At 54.0% G+C, this 14333-nt stretch overlaps 1 long non-coding RNA gene across 3 annotated transcripts in view; it reads right to left on the reverse strand.

Annotated features, from left to right (window-relative positions):
* Positions 1-14333, reverse strand: part of LOC131413218 (uncharacterized) — a 106883-nt gene that overhangs the window by 15141 nt on the left and 77409 nt on the right. For 2 of the 3 annotated variants that reach the window (XR_009221906.1, XR_009221904.1), the window contains exon 3: positions 1668-1841. The exons of the other annotated variant lie outside the window; for it this stretch is intronic. This is a non-coding gene — a long non-coding RNA (uncharacterized LOC131413218). The remainder of the gene's footprint in view (positions 1-1667; positions 1842-14333) is intronic. 3 annotated transcript variants of the gene reach the window in all.

Genomic DNA, 14333 nt, shown 5'->3' on the forward strand with positions numbered 1-14333 from the left:
TGTCCACTTTGTTGGACTATAATCGTTTGTAATAGTCTCTTATGATCCTTTATATTTCTGTTTTTGAAACTCTCTGTGAATTTTTCAGTCAATCCTCGTGTACTTCAGCTCCAGAATTTCTGTTGAGTTCTTTTTTTATGATTTCTCTGTTTTGAACTTCTTATTTTGTTCCTGTATTCTCTTTCCATTTTACTTGGTTGTCTGTGTTCTCTTCTAGCTCACTGAGCTTTGTTCAGACTGTTATTTTCAATTTTTTTTGTTGGCAGTCAATAGATCTGCATTTCCTTTGGGTCAGATACTGGTGCTTTATTTTGTTCCTTGGTACTGTCATGTTTCCTTGATTATTCTTGATGCTTGTGGCATTTTGTTGGTGACTGTGCATTTGAAGAAGTAGGCACCTCTTTCTGTCTTTACATACGGGCTGCAGCATGTATGAAGGGAAAGCCCTTCACCAATCAGTTTATGTAGAGATTCTGGATGGGCATTCTGGTGGTGGGTATGAACAGGATTGCTGCTAGAGTCCTTGGGCAGGCTTCTTTGGTACCTAGGTCAGCAGGTGGGCAGGCCATGCACCTGGGTTCCCAGGGGCCAGTCTGGTACCTGGGTTCACAAAAGCAGGTCTGGAACCTGGGTCCACTGGAGCAGGTGTGGCACCTAAGTCCATAGTGGTTGGTCTGGGGCCTGGGTCTATTTGGGTGGACCTGGGTGTTGAGTTAGCAAGAACTGACTAGGCACCAGGGACCACTGGGGTGCGTCTGGTGACTGGGTTTGCGAAGGCAGCCTGGCTTCTGGGTCCAGGAGCCAACCTGGTGCTAGTGTGAAACTTGAGCCTGAGTTCACAGGAGCTCACCTGGTGCTGGGGTGTGCCTGACACCTGGGTTCACAGGGATGGTCCTGGACCTGAGTTTGTGGTGCGTGGCATGGTGCCGGTGTCCATTGCGGACAGGCCTGGATCCTAGGTTCATGGAGGCAGACCTGATGGGTGGGAATGTAATATTGGGTCTGAAGCCTGGACCCAAGCGGGCAGCCATGGATCCTGGGTTCCTAAGGTCAGCTTTGTGCAGAGACGGGCCTGGAGCCAGAGTACATGTGGAGAGTCATAGAGCCTGGATGTATGAGGCCAGCCTGATGTTGGGTTCTACTGGGGCAGGCCGGGACCTTGTGTCCACTGGAGTAGGCCAGGAGCCTTGTTCTACTGGAACCTGGGGCTGCAGGGGCCATATTTCACTGGGTGGGGTGCCAGAGCATAAGACTGCAGGAGCAAGTCTGGAGCCTGGGTCCACAGGTGCCAGTCTAGAGCCTGGGGCTGCAGGTGCTAGCCTGGAGACTGGGTCTACAGAGCCGGGCCAGGCACTGGGCCAGACCAGAGCCTGGGAATGCAAAGTCTATCTTGGTGCTGGGTTGAACATAGGGGCTGGGTCTACAGGTGCCTGGGGCTGTGGGGGCAGGCTTGGCTCTGGGGTTCACTGGGGGGGGGCAGGTACTGGGGTCTGGTGAAGTTGGGTGCTCACTTCATTCTCCTCTCCCAACAGGGAGAGTATGTTCCCTAGGCTGGAGTGCTCAGGCTCGGGGGGGAGTGGGCAGGGTAATGTAAAACTGTTCTTTCTACTCTCTTGAATGAGTCTTTCCTTGTTTCTGTGGTCCGCCAAGGTGCTTTAATCACTCACCTGGAATCTTTGGCTCTTGTGAAGATATTTTCATGAGTGGATCATTATTCGAATTGAAGTTTCCACAACGGGATAAGTGGTGGAAGAGCTTATTCCACCATTTTGCTGACATCAGGCTAGGAATTGAGCCTTCAGTTAAAACTAATGCCGAGAAATAAGGGACAAAATAGAAACCTGCAATATAGACAGGGAAGGAAAGGCCATTGAGTACAAAAAGAAAAGGGTATAGTGCCGTGTGATGGATTGTAAGATAGGTGATAGAAGTATTTCAAGAAGAGAGGGACGAACTGTGTCAAATGCAACAAATACTATAAATTTTGGGATAACTCTTAAGGTGAGGGAAATATACTAAAAATGAAATATTGTGATCATTGTAGAATTCTGTAGAATTATAAAAATCATTGAATTATACACTTATAGGTGAATCTTAGGATATATAAGATATACTTCAATGTATTGCATAGCTATGAAAGTGTGGTTTCCTTTCAGAGTCAGGAGGCAGGACAAAGAGGCCGAGACGTCACTCCGGCCTCCAGGGCCTCACACGTTGCCGTTTGTGGATGCGTCGTGAGGCTCCTCCTCAGAACCAGGGCTGCTCAAGGAAGAGCTCACTTCCTAACGTGCGGAAGAATACTTGCCACAGTGGCTTGAAATGGGCCTCTCGAGGTGACATTTCAGTGACATTTTCCCCTTCCTGAAGACGCATGTAATTTTGTACATTCCAACCGGGGATAGAACTGTACCTGGTGAAGAAAACACATCTTTGAAGGCGCTAACCTCGAAAGCTCCCTAGATGTCAGTGACCGAGGGAGGAGGGGGTTCTTCTGACCTCCGTCTTGCCTTTGAGAGAGGAGCGGCATGTTTCCACTTTTGTGAACTTCCGGGAACCCCGCTGCCACCCCGATCCCTGGTTTGGCTGGGAAGGTGGGAGGTGGCGAAGCAAACATCCCGTCACCAGAGAATCCCGTCGAAGGCCGCGCTTGGAAAATGAGTCTGCAAAGAAACAGTTCACGCCACGCGTGGAGCCCTTGACCATCGTGTCGTGAACGTGCACAGAGCCCAGAGGTGGGCAGGGGTGGACGGGGACGAGCGACTCCTTCTCCACTTGGGCCCTCCTGACCACCTGCAGCTCTAGGGCCCCCAAAGGGCCCCCGCTCAGTGCGGCTCCTGTGCCATGCCACGGTGCACCCCACTTCCGTGGGCACCTCTTATTAAATGTGTGCCCAGATGGTCCCTGAGGATGGGGCCCCGCCTGTTGTCCCCACCTAGAAGTCCAGCCCCGGGAGGCAGGCTGCGGTCCTGCGCTGGACTGAATGTCCACTGTCTGGAACGGGGACTGCGGCTTTGGCGGCTCACAGGTCAGATTTACAGGAGGAAGGGAAGGGCCTGGCTGCCCGCAGTGCCAGCTCCTGGTGCTCTGTCACCCCACACTCACACAGCAGTGCCCTCCCCTCCTCCGTGCCGTGCTTCCTGCTGTCGCCTCCCTCAGGCTGCAGGGGCCTCTCTTCCCACCTGCCTCCAACCTTCAAGTCCTCCCTGTCCTCCAAGGCCTCGTCCAGATGCCACTCCCTCTGGACAAGCCGCCCCCTGCCGCCCCCCCCGCCCCCCCGCCACCGCCACCGCCACCCCGCCCTCCCCGCCTCCTAATTACCCCATCACGTGCCCCCTCCTCACTGACTGTTTCCAGGAGGCCCACCACCACCACACACACCCTTTATCGAGTAGTGTAGCTTTAGAGGCAGTCCCGAAGATGGTAGTACCGTACCTTCCTCTCACTATGTTCTGCTTCAATACTGGGGAGGCGTGTTGAGTCTGCCGCTGGGATCTTCACTAGGATTGTCTTGACTCTGTAGATCCTGTTGGGAAGAGCTGACATCTGCTGAACAATACCGAGTCAACCTATGAAGAAACATGGAGGAAGTCTGCATTGCTGTTGGTCTTCTGTGATTTCTTCTGTCAGCGTGTTGTAGACCTCCTCACATCGATCTTGTGCGTAAGTGTTTAGATTTACACCTGTGTGTGTCATTTTTGATGCTGATATCAATGATGTGTTTGTAACTTTAAATTCGAGGTGTTCACCGTTAGTATAGAAGAGAGTTGAGAATCATTTTCAAGCCCATTCATTAGCACGGTGATTAAGTCTTCCACAACCTGTGATGAGGCTCTGTTCTGCCTCGGGCTGTCTCTTCAGGCCTGGGATCCCTGGTCAGGAAGGTAGAGCCAGATCCAGTCCCCTGGGTGTTCACGGCACTCTTGATCCTACCGTCCCCCGGGGAGTGGAGGGTTTTGTGGGCTGTAAGCAGCGAAGAACCGCCACCGCCCCACTCTCCCCAGTTTGTTGCTGCGTCCCCGCTGTCCCCATCCGCGAGAACGCTTGGTGCCGCTGTTCGCAAACCAGTCGGCTAAACGACTTTTCACATCTGATCCCGTGATCGTCTGTTTTCTTTGCACTCCAGACGAAACCTAAAATCTGCAGATTTATTTTCACATACACAATACTGCTACCACCTTGTATGGGCAGAACTTTCCGTGGACTCTACCCCCCCTTCTGCTCTGGGGAGACTTTGGCCAGGAGGGCCAATGGCCCTGGGAGGCCACCGTCAAGCTGTTCCCTTCTGTGAAGGAATTTCCGACCCGGCGACATGATGCAGGGAGCTCAGCCTCCAGGCGTCCTCTATGGGGAATGTGGATCTGAGAATTTCTGCCTGTTCTTCCAAGGGGATACGCAGGGAAGGGGAATTCATGCGACCCACAGTGGACATGTCCTGTGGTTTGCCTCCGACGACAAAGGGAGAGGCAAGCCCTGGCTGAGCTCCCTTCCTGTGACAGCCAGGGAGAGCCAACGCTACGGAGAGATGGCACAGCCTCGGAACAAATGCATGGCTGGGAGTGTACAGCCGAGTCAAGGGAAGGAGCACAGGCCTGTGAGACCAGAGCCAGCCTTGGGTCCTGCTCCAAATCCCAGAGAGGTGATCTGCAGTGTCCTGGAAAGGGAGGAGCTGGCTCGATCTCGGTGGTTCTTCTTTTATGATCGGAGTTTCGTGGGTGCAGGGGAATGTGCTGGAGTGGACCCCACATCCCCGGCTCTGCCTTGAGCATGAGGAAGAGCCATGGGGCTCTTATCCCCCAGTTCTGTGCCGGGGAAAGAAAGAGGCTTCCAGAAAATTCCCAAGGACTGAACTTGACTGTGAGCTCCCCGTGAGGCTGGGCCTGGAGGGAGCAGAAGCAGATACTGATAAGCCTTCCAGAACCGTGACTTCCCGCACAGGTCACACGCACATCCGTGGACACACACCATTCCTCACAACCACAGGGCAGACGCACGAGGTCAGGCGATTACCCTTCTCATGGGCTCCCCTCCCACAGCATCCGTTACGAGAAGTTGCATGACTGGGAGATACATTTAAGTACTCGTATATATCTTTAGCTGCTCTTCTGCTCTTTACTGTTACGTCTTCTCAAGCCGAGGAATATTTCCCGAGACGACCTTGAAGAAATTAATTGGAAATCTGAAGACTAAGGAGGGACTGCGCTACGATGACGTGTATGTCCACATGCAGATCTGGAAAAAGTCGCAGGCTTAGTACAATCCACTAAAGTAGACTTTTGGTGCTCACGTAACTCAGTCATGCTTTTCTCTGCCTTCACACTGCACGTGTCATGATGGGGACTGGATAGGTCCTGTGATAGGTATTGGAGACTAAGCGGTGACACTGACAGGGAGACGCTTGAGCAGAGACCTGAAGGGAAGGAGGGAGACCAGCACGTGGGTCTCACAGGACAGGGATTCAAGGCAGAGAGAAGAGGAAACGTCAAGCCCTGGGGCAGGAGCATCTTGGCGCACTCGTGGAGCAGGAAGGAGGCCTGCGAGGCTGGGGCAGAGCGCGTGAGGGCCCAGCTGTGCAGTTCGACCGGGGAGGTAAGCGGGGGTCAGATCCCGTAGGGCTCCTGGGGCATGGGTGTGTTTGACTTGCACTCTGATGAGTGGAAAGCTGCTGGGGGCGTGAGCTGAGGACGGACCTGACTGGATCCTCTGGAGCTGGGTGGAGAACCGACTGCACGGCTGAGGGCAGGAGAAGGAGCTTGGTTAGGAGCAGCCACGCTCATGTTGTCAAAAGGTGAAGGCGACTCTGAACAGGTAGGGTAGCGGGAGGCAAGGAATGGCCGGATGAGGGCATTACTCTGATGCTGGGAATGAAGGCTTTGCCGATGGGGTGGAGGTGAAGAGGAGAGAGGGGAGAGGTCAAGAAAGACCACAAAGCTGGGGCCTGAACCCCCGTCGGGGTGGAGTTGCCCACGTGGAAAAGAGGGAGAGCGGGTTCAGGGGAGAATTGGAGTATGGTGTGGGCTCGTTCGATGTCCACATGGGGATGTCACGGAGGCAGCTGGGTGGGTGTGAGTCCGGACTGTGTGGCAAGGTGTGGAAAGGATAAATAAACGTGGAAGTCACGACAGCACAGATGTCATTGAAGTCCGGAGACTGGCTAAGGTCAGCAAGGGCTCAAAAGCGGTCCAGGATCTACGTCCTGGGTCAACACTGATGCTGAGAGGTTTGGGAGAAACACAGACGTCAGCGATGGAGACAGAGAAGGAAAGGCTACTGAGGTCAGAGAAACACGCCAGCCGACGACAAGACAATCCTCGAAAGAGTAGAATGGACCGAACCGGCAACGAAGTGATGGAAGCATTTCAAGGAGAAGGGACCGACTGTGTCGAATGCAGCCAAGAGAGTCAAGGGTGAGTGATGGACTTTTCCTACAATGGCACTGTGATAGTTACACAACTCTGCACTTGTACAGAGAAAAATCAGTGAATTGGCGTATTTCGGTGTGTGAATTGATGACACTAAATTGTGCCTCAAGAAAACGGTTTCAAAATAAAAGGGCATTTAGCGTGTATCTACCCAGCATTTCTGCTCCCGGGTATTCTTCCCCCAAGGTAAATGAAACTACGTGCTTATAAGGCAGACGTATACGTGAATTTTCACAGCATCTCTGTTCATAACATACCACGCTTGAACTAACGCAGAAGTACATTATTATGTGAAGGGCTGGACATTTTGGGATATATTTACATGAGGTCAAAATACTCAGCCTTCAAAGGAGGCCGTACTGCTTATTCAAATAAAAATATATAGATCTCAAAAAACATTGCTTTGAGCAAAACAGACAGACATCGAACTGTAGGCCGTGATTTACTTCCTTTTCATGAAGTTCTGCCACGACCCAACTGAAGGATGTCAACAGAAATGAAAACAGAGGCTGCGCATGTCGAGGGTGGTTGGGTCTCAATTGAAACGTTGCAGAGGGCTGTTTTCTGTAGTCATGGGAATGATTCATATAGGGGAGGGGGTTTGGACACTCTAGGGGTTCGTGAAGTGTCGAAGATTTGTCAAGTCATGCAGCTAATGTTGACCCGTTTCGCTCTATTTTCATTTGATTTGACTAAAAAGCGAAAAGAAAGAGGGAAATCAGAAGGAACACTGAACCGTCATGGAGCTACGCATAGTTTATTTCCAGATCTCCCCCCAGCCCCACCATGTAAGTGACCTTTCCAGACTGTCAGTTGCCGGTCGGGTTCCAGGCGGAATGTCGGGAGCCGACATTTGTTGTGGCTGGTGTTGCCACGGTGACTGGGCAGAGCCCTGTGGTGGGTCAGTGCCATGGAGGGGCTGCCGTCCTCTGTGGAGCTGGGCTTTGGGCCGATCCTCGGCAAGCTGGGCGAGGTGGTGGTGGCGCTGCTGCCCGATGGCCTGAGTCCACGCCTCACTTGCCACAGCCTCCAGTGGGAGACAGTGATGCGCCCACCTGTCGTCGGTTTACTGGTGGGTCTCTTATTTCTCTTCAGACTTGTTCAGTCTGTTAGAAGTCGACGTTACGTGAGACGTGAAAAGCGGCTGGCAGAAGCAGTGGCTGCAGCGATTGAGGAGAAATGCCAGCTCATTGACAAGCTCAGCGCTGCTCAAGAGGAGTATATGGGGATCGACTCGTCTTCAGAGAACGCCAGGCTAGAGAGAGAGTCGCTAAATATACCCGGCCTCACAGACGCTTCCCGAAAGGTGACGAGGACCAACTCAGTGCTGATGGAGGAATTAACTGGCCTGGTTCGAGAACTGAAGGCAGAGAGAGCCAAATGGTCGAAAGAAGAAGGAGAGATGGCCGAGATGCTAAAAGCGCTCGCGTCCATAGACGCGGTCGTGAGATCCAGCACGTCACGAGGAGCTTTGCCAAAGCTGCCCGGAGGCCGAGAGCCAAGCCCTGCTGGTCCCTTCCCCGGCGGTGGGCCTGGGTCTTAAAGCGGGGCTGTTCTCTCCCCCTCCACGCAGGCCTCCCAAGCCGCCTGGCTGCCTCCAGCCAGCTGGACCTCCATCGGAGCGTTCCTGAGGCCAGTGGATGCAGGGGAGCCCCTTCGCTGGGCTGGAGATCCTCTACCTTCGCCTGCTGGACACCGCAGACGGCTCCTTCGCGGTCAGTTCCTCCAAATCGACAGACTTTTGGAATTCCTAGAGCACACCAAGAAAAGTGGGACTTTGTTTCACTTCACGGACTGTTTGGATTATCCCTCGTTAGTAGTGAAGAAGAGCCTGATCTTTTCCTTAAATTGAACCTTCATCAAACTACCTTTCTCTAGACGATATTGTGTAAATATTATGTATATATTAAACTTCAGTGAATTATTAACGGTGTCTGTCTCAGTGTTGCATTGAAAGTTGTAAATGTGCGCCATGTAGCAGTCAAGACTTTTAGCAATCGACAGCAGTCTTGTTTCAGAGTAGTATTCCCAACAGTCGCGACTCACAAGTCGAAGGAGCTTTCTTGGACTAAGTGTGTAGTGGTTAGAAAAAGAAAAAGCTGATCGATCTCTTTGGGGATCAAGTTAGATTGCCTGGTTAGAGAGAGGTTTGCCTTCTTTTGTGACTTGATTCTAATGTGGCAACGGCTAAACAATTTTCAAGAAACAAATGATAAACTACGTGGAGGTTTGTCCTTGCACTACACGAAGGCCGAGGGAGAGTTTACTGATGAAGAGGAAATCACCTTTGACATGTGGGGGGAACCTCCTCGTTGCTGCCCTCGGCCCCCTCTACTCACCAGCTAACGCTCCACACTGGAAAGCTGAGGGAAGTCTCAGGGGTTTCTCTCCCATGTGACGAAGTGAGGGTCTCGATCATTCCTAGTTTCACTCACAGATAATGTCCCCCAGTTAGGCAACGAGCACCAGCTGCGGATGACTCTAGTGGCAGGAAAGCAGCAAGTGGCAGTTGGAGCAAATAGGAGGGGTCACATGAGACAAATGGCAGAGACAGCATCAGCAGCACAGAAAGGATTTCTCCTCTTAAGTCGAGAGAAAGCAACAAACCAAAAACCTGTGCTTGCCTTGGCAACAGAGCAATGAAGACTAGAATGCGAGAGCCTGCCCTTGTGTTGCTGACATTTTAGGAAGGACAGGCAGGTGCTAAAGAATCAAATTGAGTAGAAGACATGGCATATTAGGTGATAACGAATGTTCTGGAGAAGAATAAACAAGGCAGGGTAAGGGGTGATGGGTGTGGGAATGGGGGGCACACTTGCCTAGACACACACTCTCGGTGGGAGTGGTCACCTGAGCACTGAGGAGCCCTGGAGGAGAGCTCTGTAGGCAGGGGGTGCAGAACGGGCCATGGCTCTGAAGGCGGCATGAGCACGGTGAGTGTGAGAAGCGACCAGGAGCCAGAGTGGCCCGAGTGCAGTGAGTGAAGCCAGAGAGAAGGGGGTCAAGGCCATCAGGGGTCAGAAGGTGGAGGGAGTCGAATCCACCGTAAAGAGTTTGGTTTCCCTTTCAGAGGACAGAAGCTGCCATGGGGAAGAGGAGAACAGAGGGAAACCTGTGGGAGAGCATGGCAGGGACTCGAGGCTGAGGATGGTGAAGGCTGCCCCCGGGCAGCGGTGGAGGTGGAGACGGAGAGATGGGGTGGGATCCGGGACCTGTCCTGCAGGCAGAGACCGTGAGACGTGCTGATGCCTGTGGGTGTGAGAAAAGAGAGGCGTCGGCATGGGGACGGGAGCCCCAGGTGAGGGGTGGTGTCCTTCAGCGAGATGGGGGGAATGGCAGAGGAGTGCCTTTGGACGGGAAATCAGAGTGGGTCTCTGTGAGAGTTAGGTTTCAGGGCCCCTCAGCCAGCAGAGTAGAAATACCGAATGTTCGGAGGAGACAGGTGTCTGCGCTCAGAGGAGCGTTCACGGCTGCAGATAGAAGTACGCAGGGGCATCGGGGAGGGAAGTTCCCGTAGCAGAGACGATGTCCAAGGGCCGAGAAGATGCCACAGGGTAGACTCCATGGGCCTGTTTGCGGCGAGAGCCCATCTTACAGATGCAGAAGCTGAGGCCCAGAGAAGTGAAGTGAATATTTACCTCTTCCTTTCTCTGGAGTGGAAGGGTCAGTAATCAGCCCAGGCCTGCCTCTGGTGTCCTGGGCTTGGAGGCCTCACAGATGAAAACAGTAGAGAACAGAAGCCAGGTGTCCCATGGGAGCCAGGTGACCAGGGGAGCACAGGAAGCCTCAAGCAGCTGTCTTGAAGGTACACTGAGCCTGAATCCATTTGTGGGGTTGGGGGTGGTGGGGGCGGGTCGAGGGGGCTGGGAGGCCCTAAAAGATGGTGTGTGTAGCTGGCGTGGGTTTTATGGTGGCATTTCTAGGGGACAGAGATGAAGCTGGCCTCTCTTCTTTCCTCTTGATACTTCTCCTGTCCCCATTTCTTTCTTTGTTTTTGGCAGGGAGGGCCCGGGGGTGATGCCAGTTCTCAGGTTTTAGGGCAGCTCCTCGCTCTGGAAGCGGGGTTGCCTTTTAGAGCCAGGAGGAAGGGCCGAGAGGCCCAGACGTCGCTCCGGGCTCGAGGGCCTCACACGTTGCCATTTGTGGATGCGTCGTGAGGCTCCTCCTCAGAACCAGGGCTACTCAAGGAAGAGCTCACTTCCTAACACGCGGAAGAATACTTGCCACAGTGGCTTGAAATGGGCCTCTCGAGGTGACATTTCGGTGACTTTTTCCCCTTCCTGAAGACGCATATAATTTTTACATTCCAAACGGGTATAGAACTGTACCTGGTGAAGAAAACAGATCTTTGAAGGCGCTAACCTCGAAAGCTCCCTAGGTGTCAGTGACCGAGGGAGGAGGGGGTTCTTCTCACCTCCGTCTTGCCTTTGAGAGAGGAGCGGCGTGTTTCCACTTTTGTGAACTTCCGGGAACCCCGCTGCCACCCCGATCCCTGGTTTGGCTGGGAAGGTGGGAGGTGGCGAGGCAAACATCCCGTCACCAGCGAATCCCGTCGAAGGCCGCGCTTGGAAAATGAGTCTGCAAAGAAACAGTTCACGCCACGCGTGGAGCCCTTGACCATGGTGTCGCGAACGTGCTCAGAGCCCAGAGGTGGGCAGGGGTGGACGGGGACGAGCGACTCCTTCTCCACTTGGGCCCTCCTGACCACCTGCAGCTCTAGGGGAACCCCCCCAAAGGGCCCCCGCTCAGTGCGGCTCCTGTGCCATGCCACGGTGCACCCCACTTCCGTGGGCACCTCTTATTAAATGTGTGCCCAGATGGTCCCTGAGGATGGGGCCCCGCCTGTTGTCCCCACCTAGAAGTCCAGCCCCGGGAGGCAGGCTGCGGTCCTGCGCTGGACTGAATGTCCACTGTCTGGAACGGGGACTGCGGCTTTGGCGGCTCACAGGTCAGATTTACAGGAGGAAGGGAAGGGCCTGGCTGCCCGCAGTGCCAGCTCCTGGTGCTCTGTCACCCCACACTCACACAGCAGTGCCCTCCCCTCCTCCGTGCCGTGCTTCCTGCTGTCGCCTCCCTCAGGCTGCAGGGGCCTCTCTTCCCACCTGCCTCCAACCTTCAAGTCCTCCCTGTCCTTCAAGGCCTCGTCCAGATGCCACTCCCTCTGGACAAGCCGCCCCCTGCCCCCCCCCCCCGCCCCCCCCGCCACCGCCACCGCCACCCCGCCCTCCCCGCCTCCTAATTACCCCATCACGTGCCCCCTCCTCACTGACTGTTTCCAGGAGGCCCACCACCACCACACACACCCTTTATCGAGTAGTGTAGCTTTAGAGGCAGTCCCGAAGATGGTAGTACCGTACCTTCCTCTCACTATGTTCTGCTTCAATACTGGGGAGGCGTGTTGAGTCTGCCGCTGGGATCTTCACTAGGATTGTCTTGACTCTGTAGATCCTGTTGGGAAGAGCTGACATCTGCTGAACAATACCGAGTCAACCTATGAAGAAACATGGAGGAAGTCTGCATTGCTGTTGGTCTTCTGTGATTTCTTCTGTCAGCGTGTTGTAGACCTCCTCACATCGATCTTGTGCGTAAGTGTTTAGATTTACACCTGTGTGTGTCATTTTTGATGCTGATATCAATGATGTGTTTGTAACTTTAAATTCGAGGTGTTCACCGTTAGTATAGAAGAGAGTTGAGAATCATTTTCAAGCCCATTCATTAGCACGGTGATTAAGTCTTCCACAACCTGTGATGAGGCTCTGTTCTGCCTCGGGCTGTCTCTTCAGGCCTGGGATCCCTGGTCAGGAAGGTAGAGCCAGATCCAGTCCCCTGGGTGTTCACGGCACTCTTGATCCTACCGTCCCCCGGGGAGTGGAGGGTTTTGTGGGCTGTAAGCAGCGAAGAACCGCCACCGCCCCACTCTCCCCAGTTTGTTGCTGCGTCCCCGCTGTCCCCATCCGCGAGAACGCTTGGTGCCGCTGTTCGCAAACCATTCGGCTAAACGACTTTTCACATCTGATCCCGTGATCGTCTGTTTTCTTTGCACTCCAGACGAAACCTAAAATCTGCAGATTTATTTTCACATACACAATACTGCTACCACCTTGTATGGGCAGAACTTTCCGTGGACTCTACCCCCCCTTCTGCTCTGGGGAGACTTTGGCCAGGAGGGCCAATGGCCCTGGGAGGCCACCGTCAAGCTGTTCCCTTCTGTGAAGGAATTTCCGACCCGGCGACATGATGCAGGGAGCTCAGCCTCCAGGCGTCCTCTATGGGGAATGTGGATCTGAGAATTTCTGCCTGTTCTTCCAAGGGGATACGCAGGGAAGGGGAATTCATGCGACCCACAGTGGACATGTCCTGTGGTTTGCCTCCGACGACAAAGGGAGAGGCAAGCCCTGGCTGAGCTCCCTTCCTGTGACAGCCAGGGAGAGCCAACGCTACGGAGAGATGGCACAGCCTCGGAACAAATGCATGGCTGGGAGTGTACAGCCGAGTCAAGGGAAGGAGCACAGGCCTGTGAGACCAGAGCCAGCCTTGGGTCCTGCTCCAAATCCCAGAGAGGTGATCTGCAGTGTCCTGGAAAGGGAGGAGCTGGCTCGATCTCGGTGGTTCTTCTTTTATGATCGGAGTTTCGTGGGTGCAGGGGAATGTGCTGGAGTGGACCCCACATCCCCGGCTCTGCCTTGAGCATGAGGAAGAGCCATGGGGCTCTTATCCCCCAGTTCTGTGCCGGGGAAAGAAAGAGGCTTCCAGAAAATTCCCAAGGACTGAACTTGACTGTGAGCTCCCCGTGAGGCTGGGCCTGGAGGGAGCAGAAGCAGATACTGATAAGCCTTCCAGAACCGTGACTCCCCGCACAGGTCACACGCACATCCGTGGACACACACCATTCCTCACAACCACAGGGCAGACGCACGAGGTCAGGCGATTACCCTTCTCATGGGCTCCCCTCCCACAGCATCCGTTACGAGAGGTTGCATGACTGGGAGATACATTTAAGTACTCGTATATATCTTTAGCTGCTCTTCTGCTCTTTACTGTTACGTCTTCTCAAGCCGAGGAATATTTCCCGAGACGACCTTGAAGAAATTAATTGGAAATCTGAAGACTAAGGAGGGACTGCACTACGATGACGTGTATGTCCACATGCAGATCTGGAAAAAGTCGCAGGCTTAGTACAATCCACTAAAGTAGACTTTTGGTGCTCACGTAACTCAGTCATGCTTTTCTCTGCCTTCACACTGCACGTGTCATGATAGGGACTGGATAGGTCCTGTGATAGGTATTGGAGACTAAGCGGTGACACTGACAGGGAGACGCTTGAGCAGAGACCTGAAGGGAAGGAGGGAGACCAGCACGTGGGTCTCACAGGACAGGGATTCAAGGCAGAGAGAGGAGGAAACGTCAAGCCCTGGGGCAGGAGCATCTTGGCGCACTCGTGGAGCAGGAAGGAGGCCTGCGAGGCTGGGGCAGAGCGCGTGAGGGCCCAGCTGTGCAGTTCGACCGGGGAGGTAAGCGGGGGTCAGATCCCGTAGGGCTCCTGGGGCATGGGTGTGTTTGACTTGCACTCTGATGAGTGGAAAGCTGCTGGGGGCGTGAGCTGAGGACGGACCTGACTGGATCCTCTGGAGCTGGGTGGAGAACCGACTGCACGGCTGAGGGCAGGAGAAGGAGCTTGGTTAGGAGCAGCCACGCTCATGTTGTCAAAAGGTGAAGGCGACTCTGAACAGGTAGGGTAGCGGGAGGCAAGGAATGGCCGGATGAGGGCATTACTCTGATGCTGGGAATGAAGGCTTTGCCGATGGGGTGGAGGTGAAGAGGAGAGAGGGGAGAGGTCAAGAAAGACCACAAAGCTGGGGCCTGAACCCCCGTCGGGGTGGAGTTGCCCACGTGGAAAAGAGGGAGAGCGGGTTC

Source organism: Diceros bicornis, chromosome 13 (genome assembly GCF_020826845.1).
Source record: "Diceros bicornis minor isolate mBicDic1 chromosome 13, mDicBic1.mat.cur, whole genome shotgun sequence".
NCBI lineage: Eukaryota > Metazoa > Chordata > Mammalia > Perissodactyla > Rhinocerotidae > Diceros > Diceros bicornis.